Source organism: Lactuca virosa, chromosome 4 (assembly GCF_052849685.1).
Source record: "Lactuca virosa cultivar CGN04683 chromosome 4, Lactuca_virosa_CGN04683_v6, whole genome shotgun sequence".
NCBI lineage: Eukaryota > Viridiplantae > Streptophyta > Magnoliopsida > Asterales > Asteraceae > Lactuca > Lactuca virosa.
In genome coordinates, this window is record NC_136429.1 from 453367905 (window position 1) to 453391759 (window position 23855).

The window sequence follows — 23855 nt, forward strand, 5'->3', positions numbered from 1 at the left end:
CATGTATAATATCCAAAATATGCTCCAATCAGGCAGTGGAGAACAAGTGTTTGTCAATAAGAGCGAACTGCATTTTTGACCTTCGCCCCTAATGAACATAACTGTATGAAACTTGGGGTCAATTTTTCCCTTAATCATCGCGTTGACATCGCCGAACATGAATCCTCATGATTGGATACTCTAAACAACATTTTGCTGACCAATCAAAAGAAGTATCAGCCTATTATCGATCACATCAAGCGAATGCTCGTTCGCTATATTCATGAAGTCGTAAAGATGGATCAGGAAATCACTCATGCATGGATCAGGAAATCGCTTGTCCTCCCTATCGGCTTCATAGTGGTCTTCTTATGTATGGCAGAAGTGATTTCCTGATCCATCTTTACGACTTCATGAATATAGCGAACGAGCATTCGCTTGATGTGATCGATAATAGGCTGATACTTCTTTTGATTGGTCAGCAAAATGTTGTTTAGAGTATCCAATCATGAGGATTCATGTTCGGCAGATCAGCCAGGGAAATCATATGAACCGAGCTATCAGAGCCTCGGATCACTTTGAATTTGATGTTGATAAATTTCCCTGTTGAAGTGGGTTTCAACACCTTGACCGTTGTGATTTTCTGATTACTCCAGGTCAGGTATTGCGGCTGAGCAAACTCAAGATAATACTCAAGCAAATCCCGATCAACCTTCGGGTCTGGGGAAGGAATGCCAGCCGTTGACTCAAAACAATGAAAAATGAATGCCTTTCGGGTGATTGGCATGTCAAACTGTGAGTCCTTGGAGTTCTCAAGCCCGAAAGAAAGAACTGGTTCAAGCCAATGAGTGCTCGGTGCATCGATTACCTCTCTCTGAAGCGAATCCATAGTCCATTCAGGAAACATAGACTTCCTTTGTTCTAGCATTTCGTTCGCTTTCATCTCCTGATCAAGAAGTTCCTTCTCTTTTTGAATCTTCTCTCGAATCTCTTGATCACTAGGCTTGACTTTCAGACTTTAAGTTTTAGAAGCATTTCCTTCTGTATCAGCGTCATCGTCGTTTTCATCCACATCATCATCACCAATTTTCTTCTTTCTCTTATCCTTCATACTGCCCGAAGCTTCTTTAACCTTCAGCTCAGTAGTGGCTTTCGGTTTTGGATGTGGATGAGGTTGGCCCTTGCCCTGAGTAACATTATCTCCCCCTTGTTTCGGAGGGACAACAGACTCCGGAACACCCTCAATTCTGCTCAAAACATCCAGAGCATGTCTCAACTTCTCAGCCAAGTGGCGTCAAATTGAGATGGTAAGAATGGAGTCATGGGCTTCCAGGAGGTGTAGGAGAATGGAGTGGACATCACCAACCGAACTTTTAATTATTTCACGCTCAGTTTTTAAGTCTTCAATTTCCTTGTTTGCAGTCTTGAGCTTGAGATTCTGAATTTTAAGCTGAGAAGTGCGCTTATCCAGCTCATCCATAATCTTGTTTTCCACAACAAGCTCAAATTCAAGTTGAGTGAGACGAGCATCAACCGAAGTGTGAAGCTCTTTTTTAGCAGCCTGAATTGCTTGTCGAGCTTCCTCAAAATGTTTCTTTTCGGCCTCCAGTGAATGCGTAAGATTATCAACCGAAGCGTTCACTGTTTGAGCATTCTTCTGGGCGGCAACTTGAAGAGAATCAAGAAATAGCTGTGCATCCAAAACTAGTTTTTCGACATTTGCGGTCGCCTGCTTGCAATCCTTGGTGGAGGCTTCAACTGCAAGTGAAGCTTTATGACAGGTGGAGGTTGAGGCTTCAATGGCTTTAACAGCACTGGAGATGGAAGTGTCATGCTCTTTGACAACGGATGCGAACAGAGCCTTGAGTGCTGCTTCCGAATATGCACTGGAAGAAGAGGAAGATAGCAGTTGGTCAAGTTTGTCATTCATGGCCTTGAGATTCTTTTTGGTCACAGGAGCATCATCATCGTCATCACTCTGTACTCGATAAGGACTGAAGTAAACATAGTCGAATTCCACGTCTTCCCCGCCAAGAACAGGTTCGGATTCATGTGATGGAGGTGGGGATAAAGGTGCTGAGGTAACAGGAGGATCAGAACCGAAAGTAGATGCCCCCGTATTAGATATGTTGACATGAACATTAGGTTCGGTTGGATGAGTAGTAGTGGTAGTAACTGTAGTGAATAGTGGGGTTGGAATTGGGATGGAGGTAGCGGTTGTAGATGAGATAGGTGGAGGAAAGGGAGCGATAGTAATAGGAACCGAATGTGGAAGAGAACGAGGAGGTGAGTTTCGGTTACTGTCATTAGTTGGTGAGGGTGGAGGCGAATTACCTCTAGGTGGACTTTCGGTTCGAGTAGCTTCGTCGTCAGATGACTCGGGTTCAGGTTGTGGGTCAGAAGGAACATACTCAGAGTCACTGGAAGATGGGGAAGGAGACTTCTGTCTGTGAGCTTTCATCTTGGTCTTTCGTTTCTTTAGAGCAGTAGGCGCTGCTTGCTTAGACTTGCGTTTCTTAGGAGTAGAAACTTTGGAGGAATGACCGTCCTTTTCCCATTTTTTATCAGGCTTCTGTCCTCGTTTTACTGGTTTGTCTGCAGCGTCTAGCGAGCTTTTCATTTCTGGAGTAAGCTGTCGTGGCCGTGAAGGGGTTAGTTTCTTGTACTCATTGATAACGTTGCTTTCAGGGGAAACACATATGTACATTGACTCCGGAATTGAACCAATAAAGATAAACTTGGAGGGATCTGAGACAAGGATCGTCGTCGTGTGGAAGGTAGCAATCGATGACTTGAGTGAATCTGCCATTGTTGGAACATTAAACTTTTCCATCGCCCAATGAGTGATGATAGTACAAAATCGAGCACACGCAATTTCAGAGTACCTTGAAGAAGAGCTTATACTCTGAACTAGTTGAGACCATATGATTGACCCCTATACATATTAACCCCATGATACAGACAATATAAAAGGGTCATGAATGCCCTGCTCGTTCCATCTGAACCTGTAACCCTCTCCGATAAGCCCTTGGAGAGGAGAGTAAAGAGTCCGTTCCACTGAGGAGGAAGACAAGATTTCTTGAACTTGGTGACAGTGGTAAGAAGCTCTGTGTACCCCATATCATAGAACATCGAGAACAACTGAGTTGTTGTAATGGAATCTGGGTTAATCATGGATTCGGCGACAGCAAGGCGTAGCAACAAACAAAACCTAGCTTTTGAAATCGACGTCTTTTTATTGATGATCTCGAAGAAGATACACTCCTTAGCTTTATCGTAAACAGCAGTGGAGAAGACGTGAGAGAGCATCGACATTCGAACGCTTTCCACATGTGTGAGAGCAACCACCAGTGGGGAATACTTGAGGCATTCAACCACATGCAACATGTACGAATCATAGACAAAGGGGTTTAGTTCGATGATCAGATTCTGATTGGGTTTGATGGTCAGAAGAGAGGACTGAGCGGTTTGTTCGTAAACTGATGAAGATTCAGCCATTGTTGCAGGTGGGAAGAAGAAGATGAACAGTAGAAAATCGCCGATTTGTTCTTGAGAGAGTTGAGATTTGGTAAAGTAACCCAAGAGGTGTGAGAAAACCTTTTATACCGTAGCTAGGAGAGAGAAAAATTCACTGTAATGATTTGACTATCTTTTGAATCGACGCCTGAAAAAGTGTGAGTTGACAGCTGGGTTTTCCGAAGAAGATGTCATCAGGCGTGATATTAGGTGTCGTTTCAAATTCACGCGCCTTTACATCCTTATCTCCTGTTCAAATTTTGAATCGTTTCAAATTCATGCTGACTCACCCTTATTTTATTTTTATTATTAAAATAAATCAACACCACCATAAACGTGACTCATCCTTTCTCTTCATACTAAGGAACCTTCGCTCCATATTAAAGTGAACAACCATTCCTGTTAGAGCCGTAAGCAAAAATCTGGAAAAGTGCCATAAGTACCACAAACAAGAATTTGGAAAATCATAAAGATATTCGTGCTAGAGTGTGCCAATGAAAAAGAAATAAAGCAACATATTTGTGGGATTTAAGTGATGTCTATTTAGACACGAAACTGTGGATCCCAGGCACAAATCTCTTCCTTCAAAGTCAAGAGAGACTGAGAAGTGTCTGTGTGGTTTCCCGTGAATTACGATCAAATGTTTGTAAAGAAACATTGAAAGGCATATTTTCAATTATAGGCTTTAGTGGGTAGTTTATCTTCAACCGAACGTCGATACTTAAAATAAGACCGAAAGTTGGATGAAGTACTTGTGAGACCGATGTGGTTTGTTGAACAAGTAGGTTTGGAGAATATATACAGTGACTGGATAATAATAAGAAATCTCAAAAACAATGAAGAAATTGGATCTTATGAGAAGAAACGTCCTGGTGTTAGACAGTTTCATAAAGATCACGCAAAAATAAAAGGAGATTTCGTGAGGTAACAAGTAACAGCTTGAACATTTTAGCGTTCATCGTCAATTCATTCAAGGTGTTGGATTTTGGGTCTCACTTAGCACGTGGTAAACGAAACTAAGATCATAAACACAGAGATTGTGTGACCATAAACCTCAGTGGTATTTGCTGAGAGTCTCAAGGGTTACTTTTATGAAACGAAACTTAATGGAGAAATGTGAGAAGATGGTTAAGGAACCGAAAGTACCTCTGCTATATAAGAATGTCAAAGCAGAAAACTCTTAACTCACTATGAGAAGAGTAAGGTAGCTCGTGACTTGAGTGATTTTAGCAGCCTGATTGGGAAGAAACGATTGGTGTTTATCGAATCATTAAGGCTTCACTCAGAGTCATGGAGACTTCGGTCTACATGCATCAGCATGCTTCTAGGGACACTTAACTAGTACATAGATAATAATGTTATACCTGCCCCAACATCATTGTGTTTCGCATCTGTGAACTTGAATCAATTTTGAGAATTGAGAGATAAAACTTAAAAACCCATAGAAATTTTTTTGTAGTTTTTTTTTGGATTTTTCTGAAAAATAATAAAAACAGAAAGGAAATTATTTTTGGATTTTTGGAATTTCTGAAAAATAATAAAAACAGAAAAGAAAATATTTTTGGATTTTTGTAATTTCTGAAAAATAATAAAAACAGAAAAGAAAATAACTACTGAATATAAACACGCGAAAGAATAAGAAAGCTTTACAAAAATATACAACCAAAACCATACCTTAGAAAAGATAAAGCGAAATGGGTCGAGCGTTCGGTTCATTTCGGTTCCCGAAAAATTCTAGAGCCGAAATAGACCGAGCGTTTGATTCATTTCGGTTCCTGAAAATTTATAGAGCCGAAATAGACCGAGCGTTCGGTTCATTTCGGTTCCCGAAAAACTGTAGAGCCGAAATAGACCGAGCGTTCGGTTCATTTCGGTTCCCGAAAAATTCTAGAACCGAAATAGACCGAGCGTTCACTCTATTTCGCTTGTTCAATTTTAGTGAGAAGAAAGGGGTTTCGGTACTGACTCAGCTTCCATCATTCCCAAGCCTTGGAGTATCTTGTTAAAGCTTGCTTTTGGTAAGGCCTTAGTGAAGATGTCAGCCAGTTGATCTGAGGACCGAACGAAGTGAACTTCAACATTACCATCTTCAACGTGGTCCTTGATGAAGTGGTATCTTAGTGCAATATGCTTAGTGTTGGAATGTTGCATTGGATTGTAACATATTCGAATCGCACTTTCATAGTCACAGTAGAGAGAGATTTTCTTCATGCTTAAGCCATAATCTCTAAGTTGGCTTTGTATCCATATGATCTGTGATGTACAGGATGCTGCAGCGATGTACTCAGCTTCGGCTGTGGAAAGAGACACACAAGTTTGTTTCTTTGACTGCCAGCTGACAAGTTTGCCATCAAGGAACGAGCATCCGTTGGTTGTGCTCTTTCGGTCCAATCCACATCCACCAAGATCAGCGTCAGAGAAAGCTTGAACAAAGAAGCCAGACTTTGCAGGATACCAAAGAACGAGAGATGAGGTTTGCTTCAAATACCGGAAGATATTTTTCACTACAACCATATGAGGTTCTCTTGGATTTGCTTGAAACCTGGCACAATAGCAGACAGAAAACATAATGTCCGGTCTACTAGCTGTTAGATACAGTAGAGATCCTATCATCTGACGATAAAGAGTCATATCAACAGCCGGTTTCTCAAGAGATGGAGTCAGCTTCGTGCCAAATTCCATTGGAACCTTTACTTTGGAATCTCCCGTCATGCCAAACTTTGCCAACAGAGTCTTCGTGTATGCTTCCTGATTAATGAAGATGCCTTCTTGTCCCTGTCTTATATTCAGTCCAAGTAAAAAGTTAATCGGACCCATTGCGCTCATTTCAAACTTAGTCTCCATCAACTTCTTGAATTCAGCTGTTAAGCTAGGATTCGTGGAGTCGAAGATGATGTCATCGACGTAAATTTGAACTATCATTAAGTGTTCGCCTTCTTTCTTGCGAAAGAAGGTTGGGTCGACCGAACCTTGTTTGAATTTTGACATTTTGAGAAAGCGTGTTAGAGTTTCATACCAGGCTCTCGGGGCTTGCTTTAATCCATAGACTGCTTTATCTAGTATGTAGCAGTGATCAGGATACATCTCGTTCACAAATCCGGGTGGTTGCTCAACGTATACCGTTTCTTCTAGTTCTCCATTCAAGAAAGCACATTTCACATCCATTTGGAAAACTTCGAAGTTTTTATGTGCAACATATGCCAAAAAGATTCTCACTGATTCCAACCTTGCTACTGGAGCGAAGGTCTCTTCATAGTCTATTCCTTCTTCGTGGCAATGTCCTTTCACCACCAGCCTCGCTGTGTTGCGAATGACGTTACCTTCTTTATCTAACTTATTTCTAAAAACCTATTTTAAACCGACTACAGATACATCCTTTGGTGTGGGAATCAGCCTCCAAACACGATTTCGTTCAAACTCATGGAGTTCATCTTGCATAGCTTGCACCCAATCAGAGTGATCAAGAGCAGCATTTACGTCTTCGGTTCAACTTTAGAGACAAACGAATTAAACATGCAGAATTCTACTTGAGAGATTAAAGCAGTTTGCTTCGCTTTCATTTGAGAACGTGTGATAACAACCTTAGATGACTCACCAATGATTTGAGTTTTAGGATGATCCTTTGTCCATTTTATTAGAGGAGGGTAATTTGGATCATAGGCAGGATCAAGCTCAGCATTGAATTCTTCTTCTAGTTCTGATAGATCGCCTTCGTCATTTGCATTTTCATTCTCCCCCTCAAATGGGGAACCGAATCCCATGTCAGGTTCAGTACTCTCCCCCTCAAATGGATCTTCATGGGTTGGGGTGTTAGATGGATTCTCCCCCTGGAAAGGAATGTCGGTTGTTTTTGGTGTAGACGAAACCTCCCCCTGGAGTATATTGCTTTTTGTTGGAGGGTCATTAGTAGTTGGATGATCACCAGATGCAGTAGGTTTGCTTTGAGTTTGCTTCTCGGTTGGTTGTTGAGGTTCATTGTCCATGTCTTTAGAAGCTTCATCGATGATTTTCTTTAAGGTATCGATTTTGTTATCTGCTGCTTTCGCTTCTGAGTGGATCGCCTTCTCTGGTTCATCAAAGAGCAGCATGTACTCTTCAAACAGATTGGAAATGGGAATTGAGACTTGACCTGATTCCGTAAAGATTTCTTCCGTTGAACTTTCGCTTGCTTGAATCTTCTTCATGTAATTATCATCAAAAGTTACATAGTAGGTTTCTTCAATTTTCCTTGAGCGTTTATTCAGAACCCTATTTGCTTTTGAAGTAAGCGAATAGCTAAGAAAGATCCCTTCGTCTGCCTTTACATCAAACTTGTTGCGGTTTCCTTTGGAGTTGAAAATAAAGCATCTTGAAATGAACACATGGAAAAACTTTACATTGGGCATGCGATTGTTCAAAATCTCGTATGGAGTGATGGAAAATCGCTTGTTGAGTAAGGACCGGTTCTGTGTGTAACAAGCAACAACTATAGCATCTGCCCAGAAGTATAATGGAAGGGAAGCGAAACTCAGCATGGTTCGGGCGGCTTCACACAATGAACGGTTTCTCCTTTCAACGATCCCATTCTGTTGTGGAGTATAGGGAGCAGAGAAATTGTGAGTTACTCCCTTTTCAGCCAGAAACTCTTCAAGGTCTTTATTTTTGAACTCTAGACCATTATCGCTTCTTATGTTTCTTACCACCTTTCGCAGCTGCAATTCCACTTGCTTGATAGAAACCTTCAGCTTGGGAGTCGCCTCTGATTTATGTTTAAGAAAGAAAACCCAGGTGAAGCGTGAAAAATCATCTACAATTACAAGTATAAACTTACTACCACCGATGCTTTCGATAGCCGAAGGACCACATAAGTCGATGTGTAGTAGTTTGAGAGGCTCGATGATTTTTTTATTGATACGAGAAGGGTGACTCTTTCTGCTTTGCTTGCCCATCTCGCAAGCTGCGCACAGGTGTTCTTTGTCAAATTTGAGAACAGGAAGTCCACACACGTGATCACCAAGCACCAGTTTATTAATATCTTTGAAGTTCAAATGCGATAGTCTTCGGTGCCACAACCAACTTTCATCTGAGTTCGCCTTCGACAGCAAACATATTGCTGGCTTTCCTTTTATTGGGTTGAGATTTAGAGGATACATCTCCCCTTTGCGCTCAGATTTCAACAGAACTTTCTTTGTTTGCTTTTCAATAATTTCTAATCCCTCATCATCGAACGAGACTTTCAAACCGGTTCCCACAACAAGTTGAGAAACACTGATGAGGTTGTGCTGCAATCCTTCCACGTAGGCTACTTTTCGTATTGAGAATTCTCCGTTGGTGATCGTCCCATATCCTTTGATCGTGCCGTATGAGTTGTTTCCATATTTAACACATCCACCATCCTTAAGGGACTGAAACTCCCTAAGTTCTTCCCTCCTTCCTGTCATGTGACGAGAGCAGCCACTATCAATATACCATTCATCGTCAAACTGCTCGTCACTGATAACCTGCAAAATTAAGCAGATTTAGGAACCCAAAGTCTCTTGGGCCTTGGTGAGTCTTTTACAGAATAGGGAATTGCAACCGAAAGATCAACCATATATGTTCTTTTTATTAAAGTGGTTTTATCTTTTCGTTTGATGGTGTAAACTTTGGTTTTATCTTGTTTTAACTGGTGTGGTTTATTGTTAGATGGTTTCACAGTTGAGGTTTTCTTTGGAGTCCTAGGGTTAGCCGACTTTTTGGTATTTTGGACTTCAAAATCTGAGACGAGCTTTCCCTTTCCTTTGATATCCTTTACAGAGTTAGGTTTTGGTTGGGAGTTAGGATGATGGGATTTATGACCGAAACTTGACTTTCGGTTCTGAGCACTTGTGTTGGGAACGAAACTGGACTGCCGGTTCTTGGCGTAGTAAGAGTTGGGACCGAAACTTGACTTTTGGTTCTTGTGACCACTAGTATTAGGATCGAAACAGGTTGTTTGGTCACCTGACTGCATGACTGGCAGTGATTGACCTGTGCTTCCTTTTTCATCTTGAGATTATAAGCTTTTTCAGAGCGAACATAAGTAGGGTTTTGGGATTGCCAAAACTGTTTTCTCTCATTCAGATTCTTCATGTATCTTTTGTTCCTCTGGCGTTTCTGTTCAGCAAGTTGCTCTTGAGTCAAGTGAATGTTGGCCTTAGGTTTCGTTTTCTTCTGATGAGCTTCGGTTGTTGTTGATGATACGCAGGAAGCTTTCAGTGGTTCGTTTGGTATTTCTTTTGTACCACTTGAACTGGGTTTATCAAATCTTGAGGGTTTGTTGAGGGGTTCGGGAATGTATCGTACCTTAACTCTCCATGAGGTTTGCTCTGACAGACCAACTGTTTCGTCTGCATTGTCGATAGGAGCAGACCAGAAGTGGTTATCGCAACCTTCAGCATTATCTTTGTCAACCATGGACGTTAACTCCGCCGTTTGTTTCTTAGTTACTCCAGTGATTTCATACACTTGGTTTGGTGTAGTTTGTACCTTCTGATAAACAACGACCTTTTCTTTGAGTTTCTTGGATTTGTCCTTTGACACCCGAGCGTACTCAACCGAATTTTCAGATATGAGTGGTTTTGCTGCTTCGGGTTTGCTCTTAAGAAATTCTGAACAATCGACCTCATCTTCTACGGAGATTTCGCTTATCTTAATGTCCTAATCAAATTCAGAAGTGGTTTCTAATTTTATTTTATTTTTTGAACTTAATTTGGCGTTGGATGAGTTAAACTTCTGTATAGTCTCGGTCTTGATTTTTAATTTATCGTTTTCGTCCAGTAAATTCTTAAGCATGCATTTATGTTCTTTGGACTCAATGAAAGATTCAATTTTGTCCAGTCCATATTTGTAGGTTACTGAAATCTCATCTGAAGACATTATAGATTCACATTCAGCAATGACTTTGTCTTCCTTAAATTCAAGGAAGGGCATAATCATTTTATGAATCTTTTTACCTATCTCACAATCTAGATGCAACTGGGTGATATTTGTATATAAGCGCTTAACAATCAAACAGAAAACATTTCATTGTTTTAAAAACTTTAAATTGTCACGTTGCAAATAAATAAGTTCATCCCTAGACCTAACTAAGGGGCTGTTTGGCAGAATCTGAATTTTTAAGATGTCTGAATTTCTAAGAGGGTCTGAATGTTTAAGATCTGAACTGTTAATATGTTGTTTGGTTGGAACCTCTGAATTGCTATGCTGAATGATAAAAATGACTATTTTACCCTTCTATTTAAAAATAATAATAAATACCAAATAAAACTATCCAAATTTTGAGAAATCCACATTTACATATAATCATTTTACCAACATTTAAACCACTCTATATTATCACAACTTTAAAATACAAATTCAACAAACATCTCAACAATAAAAACATCATATTACAACAAGAAACAAAAAAGCAAATTCATATTATTAAAATTAATTCCCAAGTAATACAAATGGAGTTATTACAGCCACATCTTCACCATTAACACCCGACATCCCATCACCCTCTTCATCACACACGCAACCATCATCCCTGCCTCACACAATCGTTATCATACACCATCACCGAGCACACGCTCAATACCTTCATCACTAATAAATGAAAAAACTATTATAGGGATATTAATCTGGGATACATGTTGACAATACAAAATATCATTTGAGAGTTAACCAATTTACATTCAATATTATACAATGTTATGCCACTGTTGGATTTTTTGGAAACATTTGCCAATTTTCATAATTCATATGCATAACTCATAAAAGAATTCCTTTTCAAATATTACTCAGAGTGATAAAGTCTGATAAGCTCAAACCTGGGTAATCTTATCTAAACTGAAATATGAATTCAAAAAAGACGAGTTTTTGCAATTTCTTCATTCCAACAGCTAACAAAAACATAAGGGCAAATCTATCCCAATTGATAGCTACAACCAAATTAACTCAAAAAGAAGTAGTCCCAGGTTATCCAAACAAAACAAATGAAGAGATCAAAGAAAAGAGTTAAGGGGGGAACACAACAGTTTGCAAACCACATATGAATTCAGAAAAAAAAACATATGAATTCAGAAAAAAAAAAACATAAGAAAATCACGAATTCAACATCAGATTGCAAACCACACATAAATTCAGAAATAAAGGAAAAGAAAAAAAAACAAATTTTCTATAAAAACAGGAAAAAAATCGAGTTTCAGGGGGAACACAACAGATGGAGCGGAGGTGCTTGTGTGCATAGATGAGAAGAGAGAATCGGAGGAGGCGTGAGTTTGAGGAGAAAAAAAAACCGATTCATTGACCAATTCATTCATAAAAACAGAAAAAAAATCGACTTCCGGGGGGAAAGAAGGAAGAAAAACGAACCTGGATTGTCGGAGTTGAAGAAGGCGCTGTTGCAGGCGTCCGACGAGAAGGCGGCGGCGTCGGAGGCGGCGGTGTTGGGGTACGGCGGCTTCGTCACAGGCGATCGATTATTGGAGATCGGTGAGGGAGAAGAAGCGCCTGAGAAGGAGGAGAAAGGGGGCAAGAAAGAAAGTACGTGTTTTGGGGTAAGGGCATAGCGGGTCTTTTATTTTTTTTAGACGGAGTTCCAAATCTGATTCGGTAAGTGCTAAAATTCAAATTCAGACCAAAACTTAAGAGGTAAACAAACGGTCTGAATCTTAAAGATTCAGACCTACCCCTTATTAAGACGTATTAAGATGCAAAAAACAGGCCCTAACTCTGATTCCTTTAGCTGAATCCACATCCTTCTTTCCTCACTCTTGGAAGATTCCCTGCTGAGTTGGTCAGTTAGGTTAGAATTCGCTAAGCGAGTTTGCATAAGACTTCCACTTAAGTTAGAAAACTTGAATTTTAATTCATTTAATTCTTTTTCGTAGTTTGTTATTGGTATTTTAAGAGATTCAAGTATGGATTGTACCTTCTTGATCAACTGATCGCAATCGTTGATCCTTTCACTCACATGCTTAGCAGCAAAACACTTGTCATCCTTTAGTTTTGCTTCCTCATGCTCACCTTCGGTTGTATATCCCCTCATCCGTGATACCCCAGCTGACACCATTAAGCACCTCCCTGCTGATTCAGTAACACCTTCTTTTGCCACATAAGCTCTTCCATGCGAGGGTTTGCGTACCTCTTCATCTTCAGAGTCTGTAGACCAGACTTCTACTCCTCCAAACTCATCATCAATAACATTTTCCTGCACAATCAAAGCATTCATTGAAACATTAGTTGCTTTCTTCTTCTTTATCTCCTCCAGCTTTCTTATGTAGTAAGCTTCGTCATCTTCACCATCCTTCTTCTCAGCCATCTTCCTTAACATGCAATCCTTGGCAAAGTGGCTCTTGCCATGACAGTAGTTGCAATCGTACCCAAAGTCTCCCATAATCTTACTCTCCTTCTTTTCGTCATCCTTTTGAGAGGTGTTCTTGGTTTCTTCTTTCACCTTTTCTGAGCTGTAGCTTCCCTGCCAGTTTCGGTTCTTGTTGATCGGGAACTTTCTGCGAGCAAACTTCTTTGGGTTTGTAACCATCATTGCATATTCTTCACTGGACAGATCACACTCTGGCATATCAGATTCCTCCTCTTCGTCTGCTACATTCTTGCTCTTAGAAACAAGGGCCAGTGAACCCACACCCGAAACTATCTTCGCTTCCTTTGTCACCACACTTTCATGAGATTTGAGTATACCCATCAGTTTCTCCAGCGAATATGATTTAAATTTCTCATGAGCCTTCACGGTCGAGACCACTCCCATCCATTCGGGCCTTAAGCCATTCATGAATGTAACCTTTTGTTCGATCACCTTCCTTTCAATATCATGCTTCATCATCTTGCTGAGCAGCTAGTTGAAACGATCGAATGTCTGAATGCGTTTCTCTTCAGGTTTTTGTTCGAAAGCACCGAATTCAGAGAGCAATAGGGTTTGTATCGAGTGCTCTAGATCCCATCAGTTGAATATAATTCTTTAAACCTATCCCATATTTCTCTAGCTGTTGTGCATGAACTTACCACACGTAAAGTATCGGATTGTAAAGCGAATCTGATCATCCTCTTGGCTTTAACTTTGCATAATAACTTGTCTTTTTCGTCTTGAGGGATCTTATCTACGTCCGCCAAGAGTTGGTTATACTCTTTTTGAGTCTTGACCGTTCTGTTTGTTTCAGATTGAACAAACGGACCCAATGTTATTGCCTCCCAGATAAGATAGCCGTTGTCTTCAGATCCAACGACATAGTCTTCGAAGTGTTGCGCCCATACTTCATAATCTTGAGTATAAATAATGGGAATCCTTGTAGTGGATCCTATACTGTTGGAGATGTTGATCGGATTGATTTAAGAGTCATCGTGAGACATGATGAACTTTTTCTTTTAATCTGCCAGAATCAGTCTTGTAAAGTTGAACTTAGGGTTTTATCAAACACAAGAGATACCGTCGACAAGAAGAAGACAACTTCTATATATTGATAAAAGCGGAAACCCTAAAGGGTTCTTCAAACAGAAGAGATGCGTATGTATTACACAGTCTCCTGCTCTGATACCAATTGATGAGAATAATGCGTTATAGATCGATAGATTCTAAACAGAAAAACAATATTAATCAAGTAAAGAACACAAGAATGGATCAAATGGTGTCGAATGATTAATATCTCACACCTCAGAAGAGCTCGATGAAGAGCTTCGACTGTAGAGGTGTGCTAGGGTTACAATGCAAAAGCTATTAAATGAGAACGATCACCTTAACGCTATACATGCATGCATAATATATAATCTAACCCTAATGATAATCCACGGTTGGACAGGCCCAAACAGGGTAAACAAAATGGACTATTAAACGAGCCCAAAGACGCAACGCTTAAACCCAACAAGGAGGCTTCAATGCAATCTGTCACATAACTTCAATTACAGTTTCAACTTGCTTCTGGTGTTGAAAAATTGAATGTTGAAAAATAATCTTCACTTCTTGTTCCTTCGAATGAATGTTCTTTAATGATCACCGTTGCGCCTTGAAAAGTAACCATGACTAAAAAGTCCTTGTGGATCACAGAATCATAAAGACCCTTCTCACCACAGTTGTTCAGGGACCCAACCTTGGATCAGATGGAGACTACTCGTAGTATCTGTGTGAACTCGAAGGAACGCACTGTGATTTGATGCGTATCGGAGAACTACTCATGGCCTTTTTGATGTTAGCCCATGTATATCCTAGATCAAAGATCTCAATACATTTTTTTCAAGTTAACAAGTTAACTTGACCCTTGGCGAGACGTTCAGCGGTAATCGTGCCTTGCGAGGTGCATCGCCCTGGTGCCATGACATCTGTACAGTTTCAGACTTTTAATTCCTTAAATACGATAGTTCTTTGAAAGATACTGCCTAACTGACAATTTGTACAGTTTCAATCCATCAATTCCTTGTGAAACTAGAGTGAAGTGTAATGACCATCAACTCCTTTCCTAGTTTCTTCTCCTTGCTCAGAAAATTCCGATACGGTCTCTTTGAGTCTCTTCTTCTTTTTGAATTCGCTTTTTAAGACAAATGAAACTTTGAGATAAAAAAATAAAAGTAAAAATAAACGTAGCACACAATAGAAATAACTAAGAAATAAAATTAAAATTAAAATACACTAAAAATAAAAAATAAAATATTTTTGGATTTTTGATTTTTTTGAAAAGGAAATAAAAACAGAAATAAACATAATTTTGTATTTTTTAAATTTTATGATTTTTGTTTAATTTTTTAATTCCCCCCCCCCCCCCCCCTAAATTTGTGCATAGAGGGAAAATATGAAAAAAATTAACAAAAACAAAAATAATAACTAAATTTAAAACATTTTGGGATCAAAGTTGTCAACCAATTCAATATCGTTTATGAGCACACACCTGCATGTTTAGCTCTGGTTAATCACCAATATTGTGGTCCACTTAAACACAAAGGATAGTGACAAATTTGACAGATAATAAATGACAAGACATTGTGATTATATTCCTAAATTATATTCCTAAATAGAGCATTTTGCTGACGACGACCAAGGATATTGTTGTCCACTTAAATTCAGCAGCTAGATCTACAGACAACCTTTAGTTAATTCAATTTTAATTGCACTAGAACGTGTTCCCCAGTTCACGACATACCCTAGCAATCAAGGAATTCCAAAGAGCTCTTTAATTTAGGTGAGTGGTCAATTATTTGAGAGAGAAGTTAGATATAGAGATGCATATGTTGTGCCCCAGGTCGGATCTATTTCAATCACGCAGAGGTGACAACATATGACTAACACGGATAGAGGGATAGAGAGATAGAAAGGTGCATATGCTGTGTCCCAGGTCGGATCTTTCGATCACGCAGAGGGGACAACATATGACTGACATAGATAGATAGAAAGAAAAATAGATAGAAATGCATAGAAATAGAGTGCATATGATGCGTCCCAGGTCAGATCTTTCGATCACGCAAAGGGGGCAACATATGACTGACAGAGAGGATAAGAAAGAAAAACAATTTCACACCGACATACTTTATTAGAACCGCCCAGACATCCTATCAGTACCAGAATTAAGGACATAAGTCCCTACATCGAAGAAATGTTGAGCCACAGTTCTAGATAATAAGTAACTTTAATGTATCAGGTAGACTCCCTTGTTTATCTCACTTCTCAATCTATCCAAGCGTCGTATGGTCAGTCCAAATGTAACTATCTAAGTCCAGATGAGTTAACATTGTCAAGTCCTTTCATTTTCAGCTATGTCTAGTCCTTTTGAATCCTTCGTGCCTATCACCACATTAAACACAGAGTCTAAACAATTTGATATTCACTTGATGGTGCGGAATCCCAATCAAGTTAATTAGACAAGACGAAATATAGAATAAGAACATGATGAGTAATCTTCAATGCACACTATTATTGAATAGTAGGGTACATAAGATTCTTGATTACACTTGATTCTATCTTGTTTTCTCTCCAAATCACGTTCTAAGCTTATGGCAGGCCCAAAAACGTCCCACGCTCATTACAAGGCTCAAATGCACTATTTATTCCTAGACCTAATAACAGAGCCCAAGCCCAAAACCCAAACAAAACAACATTAAGCCTAACCAAAATCACATGTGATTTTGGTCTAAACAACACCAAAACATGGTGTCCTAGACCGAGAACTCTAATAGCTTATGAAAAGCAAATTATAAACCACAATTTATGACCTAACATCCCAAAACTCTCAGTTTAACCAAAATTCAACCCTAGTCAAAGTTAACGGTCAAGTCAACAGTAAACTTTCAGTTGACCTACGCCCTGAATACATGATGCTCTACGCCTAGCATAGAGCTATAGGCGACATAACAGGAAAATTCGGGGCTACGCTCAGCGTAGCTAAAACTATGAACTTTTCCATTAGGTGCTTATTACATAAAGTTAACCCTTCAAAACATCCAGATCTATACTAGATGGGCATCTTAATGGATAAAGTCTCTGACTTTACACCTTTGCATGGATTAAAAGAGCTTAGCACCAAGCCATAAGTCCAAAACACCCTCTCATGCTCAAGATCGCATGCATGGATGGATAGGAGTGACCAGTCTCCCATTTTTATGACACTACAAGCTAAGAAACATATAGAAATGACACTTATAAGGTCTAGAGTAGCTCATACCCATAAATAACAAGGTTAAGGGACAAAAAGAATAAAACCCATGAGCTAATTAGATCTAAGAAAAGGTGCATCAAGATGCAAGCTTTATCCCTTTTAGAGATAGATGATGAAGTGCAAAGTCTGGATCTATAAAGCTTGGAGTTCCCACTTGCTTTTCAAATGAACTAATTCTTCAAGAATACACACAAAAATTACACTAATTCTTCCAAAACTCACAATTGATGACTAGGGTTTCAAAAGAACAATATGAGGTGATGGAGGATGGTAATGGGAAGGGTTCCAAGAAGTTACAACCCTTAAATAGAGCCGAAAACCTTAGGGTTAGGGTTTTGGTCAGCAACGGCTATGCCCCGCCTAGCAAAATCTATGACATGCCTAGATCATTAACACCACGTTCCTCATTCTGCCTCTATGGCATGCGTAGCTATCCTATGCCCTGCATAGGGCAAAAGCCCCAACTACAAGTTTAACTTCAAACACCCATAACTTCTTCGTTTCAACTCTGTTTTCAACGTTCTTTATATACACTGAAAGCTATTGAAGAGCCCCATGATTACATCTAGTTACTTTTGGCTTAACACATGTAGAAATAAAACCATAATCCATTCAAGAATCCCAACATATAACTTTTCCCATTTTACCCTTTGGTTCCAGCACGCGAATGAAGGGATTGGATCTCATAACCAATATTATCAACCTTCAAGAAGGTATAAACTTTACTTCCTATAAGTCCAAAGCCTTTTCATGATCAAATTACGGTCTACCAATCCTGAATTAAGAAATTTCCGGAAACAAGGTGTTACACGTTTGCAATACCCTTTATCAATCTTAGAATTTTTGTTGGACCATTTCTTTCCTGGTTGGTTTTCTAGACCCATTAAACCAGCCAATTTAATTGGTTTAATTGTGTAATGATAAAAAAATTGTCATCATTTTCTTTAAGAAATGGCGGATCGAGAAAGAAAATTCAGGGGTTGCATAAATTTTTTAGGGGTTGCACTACTAGAAAAAACTCATTTCTGAAGGCAATTTCTGTCACAAAATAATCAATAAACCAACGAATTTACACAAAATTCACAATTATCAAACTTAGTGATGGATTGCCAATGGATTTGTGAAGGATTTCCAACGGATTTGTTGTGGATTTTGATGAATTTTCACTAAATTTATATTTGATAGGAAAATTTGAGTGGTAGCCCGTGCTTCCCTGTGCAACATTGTAAAACCCTTGTCCTTAAGCTGATAAAACAGCCCCTATAAATTGTTGTTTTGGTCTTCTTACACTATCTCTCACTAGAAAGCATAGTTGTTGGATCAATCTTTCACCTTGGACTTTCTATTGCTCCAAATTGATTTTTTATAAAAACTAGTGGCCTTCTCATTACTGATCATTTTCTTAAAACCTTATATGCCTATATCATCCACATATGCGATTTTATTTTTAGGCTCATATCAAAGACCGTTTACTTACTTTTGAAGACTATTAACTGATATTTTTCTTAGTCCGATTTTAACCATTGTTTAGATCTTTTTTGTCCATATATCGACACCGTTTAATCGAGTTCTTTTTTTCACAAACTTCATACTAAGCCACAAATTGGTCCTTCATATTAGCCACTTTATTCAATTTTCTTAAACCCATTCAATAACTTCATTATCTATTTATTAATCGATTTTACCTAACCTAATATACCTCATTTATAAATCGATTTCCCTTAACCTTTTCTAGATGTTATTTAAAATCATTTTTTATGGCTACCTCTCCGATTTTCGACTTTGGGAGTGTTAGGATCCCAATATCCTATTACTCGTTCATTGAAGAATATTTGAAGATCGGCTTGTTCAAACATTATAATACCATAAGGTATTTTTCAAGAAATTAATACCAAAGATATTTCAAGATTGTAATGCCGTAAGGTATTTTCAAGAATTCAATACCGTAAGGTAGTTTCAAGACTTAATACCGAAGGGTATTTTTCAAGTACTATGATACCCAAAGGTATTTTGGTCGAAATACGTTTATACTGTATGACATTCGGTTTGAAGTTTTTACTTCTTTGATATTTAATCTCTAATTTGGATATAGCCTTGTTTTAGCAAGATACCGATTTTAGTTTGCAAGTGTATTCGGGGGCATGTTATTGCTATGACATTGAAGACCATTTTACCACAAGAGGTTTGGCATCGTTACAATTGTCTTTGATGTTTTTATAATATCTTAAAAGTATTTTCGAGGTACTAGCATTGAGTTTGAATGTTCGTGTCTGTTGGCATTTTGCTAATTTGATTTATCACAAGTTTTTTTTCTATGCCTCTAAGAGAGTTTAGTCCTAAGCGACTTTTGACACTACTAAATTTTCAACTTATGTCTTTTTAAGTTTGAAGATATTTTCATTGAAGATCGGTTTTGTCTCAAGGGCAGGTTTGTTGAATATGTTATGAAAACCTTTTATTATTTGTTTTATATTATATGTAAGAGGTATAATATGATTATATAACACATCATATATATTTAGTAATGTTTCCTATATATAAGGGTTTTAGAGTTTGTTTAGGAATCTTTGTAAGGATATTATATAAAGTCATATAGATGTCTTATTCATTCTTTCGTCTTTTGTTTTCTTCCATCTCTCCTTATAGATTTATCATCAATGTAATTTCTCAATAAGAGTGTCCTTATCATAGTGGTTTTTACCGTTTTGGATTTTCCACTTTATATCCTGGTGTTCGTGCCGATGTTCTATTTCATTTTTCCGCATTAATTGTTATAATTAAAACATAAAAGATAACTGAATTGAACACCATATTTATAGTGGGAAACCCAAATATGGAAAACCCACTTGAAGAACACTATATTTATCTGTTTAATTAAAAAGGTTACAAAGGCTAGATTGTTTGGTAAAAACGGGAAAAGAGATGACTTGTAGAAAACATCATCTAACATCCCTCTATATAATAGTACAACTCTAAAACATAGGAATAAGAATCCCAAACAAGAAACACAGCCTTGGGGAAGAAGGAATTTGACGATACATATAACAACGCTTTTTAGTGATGGATACCAGAAAGTGTTGCCAACAGAAAAACCCATCCATGCAATGTTTGCTTTTGGAGCATATTCAACAAACTCCACCTTGAGAGGAAAATAATATTTAACAACATAACCTTCAATCTTCAAGAAAAATGAAAAACATAGTGCTCAAAAGTCCCTGAGGACTTAATTTGAAATATCAACCAAATCTGAACAAAGTTCAAATTTGGCGGTTAGGGTCGGGTTTATGAAACACGCATTGTTGAATGTCACCTTTTTGGGTTTTCAAAATTGAACCGTCGGAGTAGTCATAGAAAACACAGGTTAAACTTGTAATCGTAGTGTCGTGAACATAGTAAAGACCATTAGTCTTCCTCAAATCGGCTTTAATCACAACTCGAAAACCTTTTGTGATCTTTAAAACACTGCCTTCACCTGAAAAATTGTAACCCTCTCATCGAAGATGCTTAATGAGATGAGATTTCTCTTCGTCATACGAATATACCGAACATCGGTTAAAGTTCCAATCATAATCATGCCATCGAACATCTTGAAACGGATAGTGACGACGCCTTCAATTTTACATTGGGAACCGTCAAAACCTCAAACTGACTGGGCATTGTGAGAGGGGTCAAAAGTAGTAAACCAATCTTTATGTTAACGCATATGATATGTGGAAGTTGAATCAAGAACCCATTTATCATTGACAATTCCAAAAACAACAGTAAGAATTTCTCCTTCAGAATTATCGTCACGAGCATAGTTTGCAGAATCATCTTTAGCCTTCAATTTATTTGAAACGTTCCTCTTTTCTTTATTTTGCAGCTTAGAACACTCGGAAATCTCGTGACCGTCTTTCTTGTAATACTGGCAAAACTTGTCTTTACCTCGAGATTTGGTTCGAATATTTTTCCATGGGAATCCATTTCATTAGAACGACCTCGCACACATAACTCTTCACCTCGCATATTGCTCGACCCATCATTAGAAACCATTTGTTTCATCTTGTCCTTGGATTTCAATGCATCATAAACTTCATTCAAAGTAAGAGAATCACGGCTATAAAGAATAGTATCACGGATATTTGAATATGAAGTCGGAATAGAACATAAAATGATCAATCCAAGGTCTTCTTCAACATTATGAGTGGGCTTCAATCGGAGAAAAAGATGCACATCAACAGGATGAATATCGATGGGTTTTCAAAGGAGAACACAGAAGACATGCAAACGATATACGTTGTAACGATAAGAACCCTAAGCATCAAGAAATTAAGGTATTGGCGACGTATATTTATATAACTAATTTCCCTAAACATTGGAATACGAAGAATATATGGGAGAATTATAAGGAGTTTGGGATCGTGGTTGATGTGTATTTGTCACCAAGGTTATTGAAGTTAGGCAAGAAATTTGCCTTTGTGATCTTTCTAAGGGTGAAGGATATGAATTGCTTGTTTATGAAAATGGCCAACAGATGTTATGGATCCTACCATTTGGTTGCATGTAATGCTAGGTTTCCAAGGAAAAATGAGGTACAGGAAACTTTGAAACCATTGGTTCAGGATTAGCAACAACGAAAATTCTTGAACAAGAAGTCTGGGAGTGAGAAGTTTGTACAACCAAAGAATCGTTTGCTTCAGTTCTGAAGGGAGATAAAAATTTAAAGGTGGTAAAGGAAGTAAAGGAGGTTAGAATGGAGGAGAGGAAGAGGTTTGAAACGAAGGAAAAAACACCAGATATCAAGATTAAAGATGAGGTAATACGACTGGGGAGCAAATTGGAGGAAAGCATAATGTTGATATTGTTGGATTAATGTCTAAGTCCATAACTATAATTGGTAAGACTTGACCCGACCCGGCATGGTCCATTTGAGTTGCATGGCATCATGCATTTGGATAGACTATAATGAGAGAAATAACACTTAAGGTTGGTTAATATATTATAAGTTCTAATATATTAATAAGGTTATTTAATTAGTATTGATCAAGAATTAATTTGGAATTAATTAAGTGATCAAAAGGAGACTAATTAAATATATGGGTTGATTGTGTAAATCATTCATTCTTATATATGTGGGCTTGTGATCGAAGATTTCTTATGTTGGACTAAGTCCATGGGGTGACCCATGGATACTCCATGGAGGTTAAAATCCGTGGAGCATAAGGAATGGGTAAAGTTATGAGTTACATGGTGTAACCCTAATAACCACCATATAAAAGAATCCCATGGCTCAAGAAATCGTGCACTAATGTGTGAATATGAGGGCTAGACGATTTCAAGGAGTGTTCAAGTTTCTCTCAAGTTATTCCAAGTGTATTTGGTGTTGTGTGAACCATTTGAGGTGTCACACTTGGGGCACTAGGCACTCAAGCTTCATGAAGACATTCTACATCAAAGAGGTATGTGTTCTATCTTGTTATATTTATTATTTTGTATGCTAGATTAGGATAATACCTTGGATGTTCATAATTGTATGTATAATAGAGAAAACATAGATCCAAGGTATTTAGGTTTGCATGTACACTTAGTAGTGTTAGAATGCTCATAACCCAACAGTGGTATCAGAGCCTAGGCTTGTTTTCTTGTTATACTTGCAAAAGTAGCTGAAAAATCGAGTTGGATGCATATATTCGATTGTTTTGGCTGGAATTGGACTAGGAACATTACCCTAAGATGTTTTTGGACTTATAAACTTGTTTTTGATGTGGTAATGTTCATGCTAATCCAATTTCTAAGATAATTGTCATAATTTCAAGATTTGTATTAGTTTGTATGTTCATGCTAATTTCTTGAAGATTGATGATTTGAATTATCTTGTTCTTATGAGGTTCTTAGATTAATAGAAAAGTTGTGTGAAATAGTTGTTTTCAATCCATTTTAATCTAAGAGTTGATTCCAAAGTGTGTTTTTGTAACTTGTCCTCAAGTTATATGAAAAGTCACATTTAAGAATCATAAAACTCATAAAAGTTGGCAAAGGTTACAAAATGAAGAGTCTAGTTCTAATTAAATGGTTTTATGACTCCATAACTTGTCCTCAAGTTATGGAGGTTCAAGAGTCTCTTCATTAAATTAAAAAAAAAAAGTGTAACCTTAATTAGTTCCATAAGTTACAATAAAAAAAAGTTCTTTTTTTTTTATTAATTAGTTTAAAGTCTTCCATAACTTGTCCTCAAGTTATGGAACTTGAAGAGTTTTTTTTTTTTTAATTAAAACTACTTTAAACTCATAAGTTATGGAATTAATTAGTTTTGAATAGTTTCAAAACTTGCCCTCAAGTTTTGGAATTTGAAAAGTTTTCACTTATGAATACTTTAATTCCAAGTTAGCCCTTAGAATTTTAAAAGTTAAAATTCAACCCTTATACTTTATAATATTATAAGTTAATAATATTTATATATATGTATAAGAGTAAAGTCAGTCTTACCGTTAGTAGGCCTCATTCACGAAGCCAGTCTATAAGGGGGGTATAAGGTTACTGCGTATAAAATGGCAGTTTAATGGGTGTCCACTCTCACCCATCGCTTCCTTGACTGGTGGAGGGTCGTTAGCCGAACGGGTAGGACAAGGACTATAATTCTCCTTTCATTAAAAGTATTAATGATAAATACTAAGTAACTAAACTCTTATTAATACCCAATCTTAGTTACTTAGGAAAATGTGAATTTGGTGCTAACCCATGAAA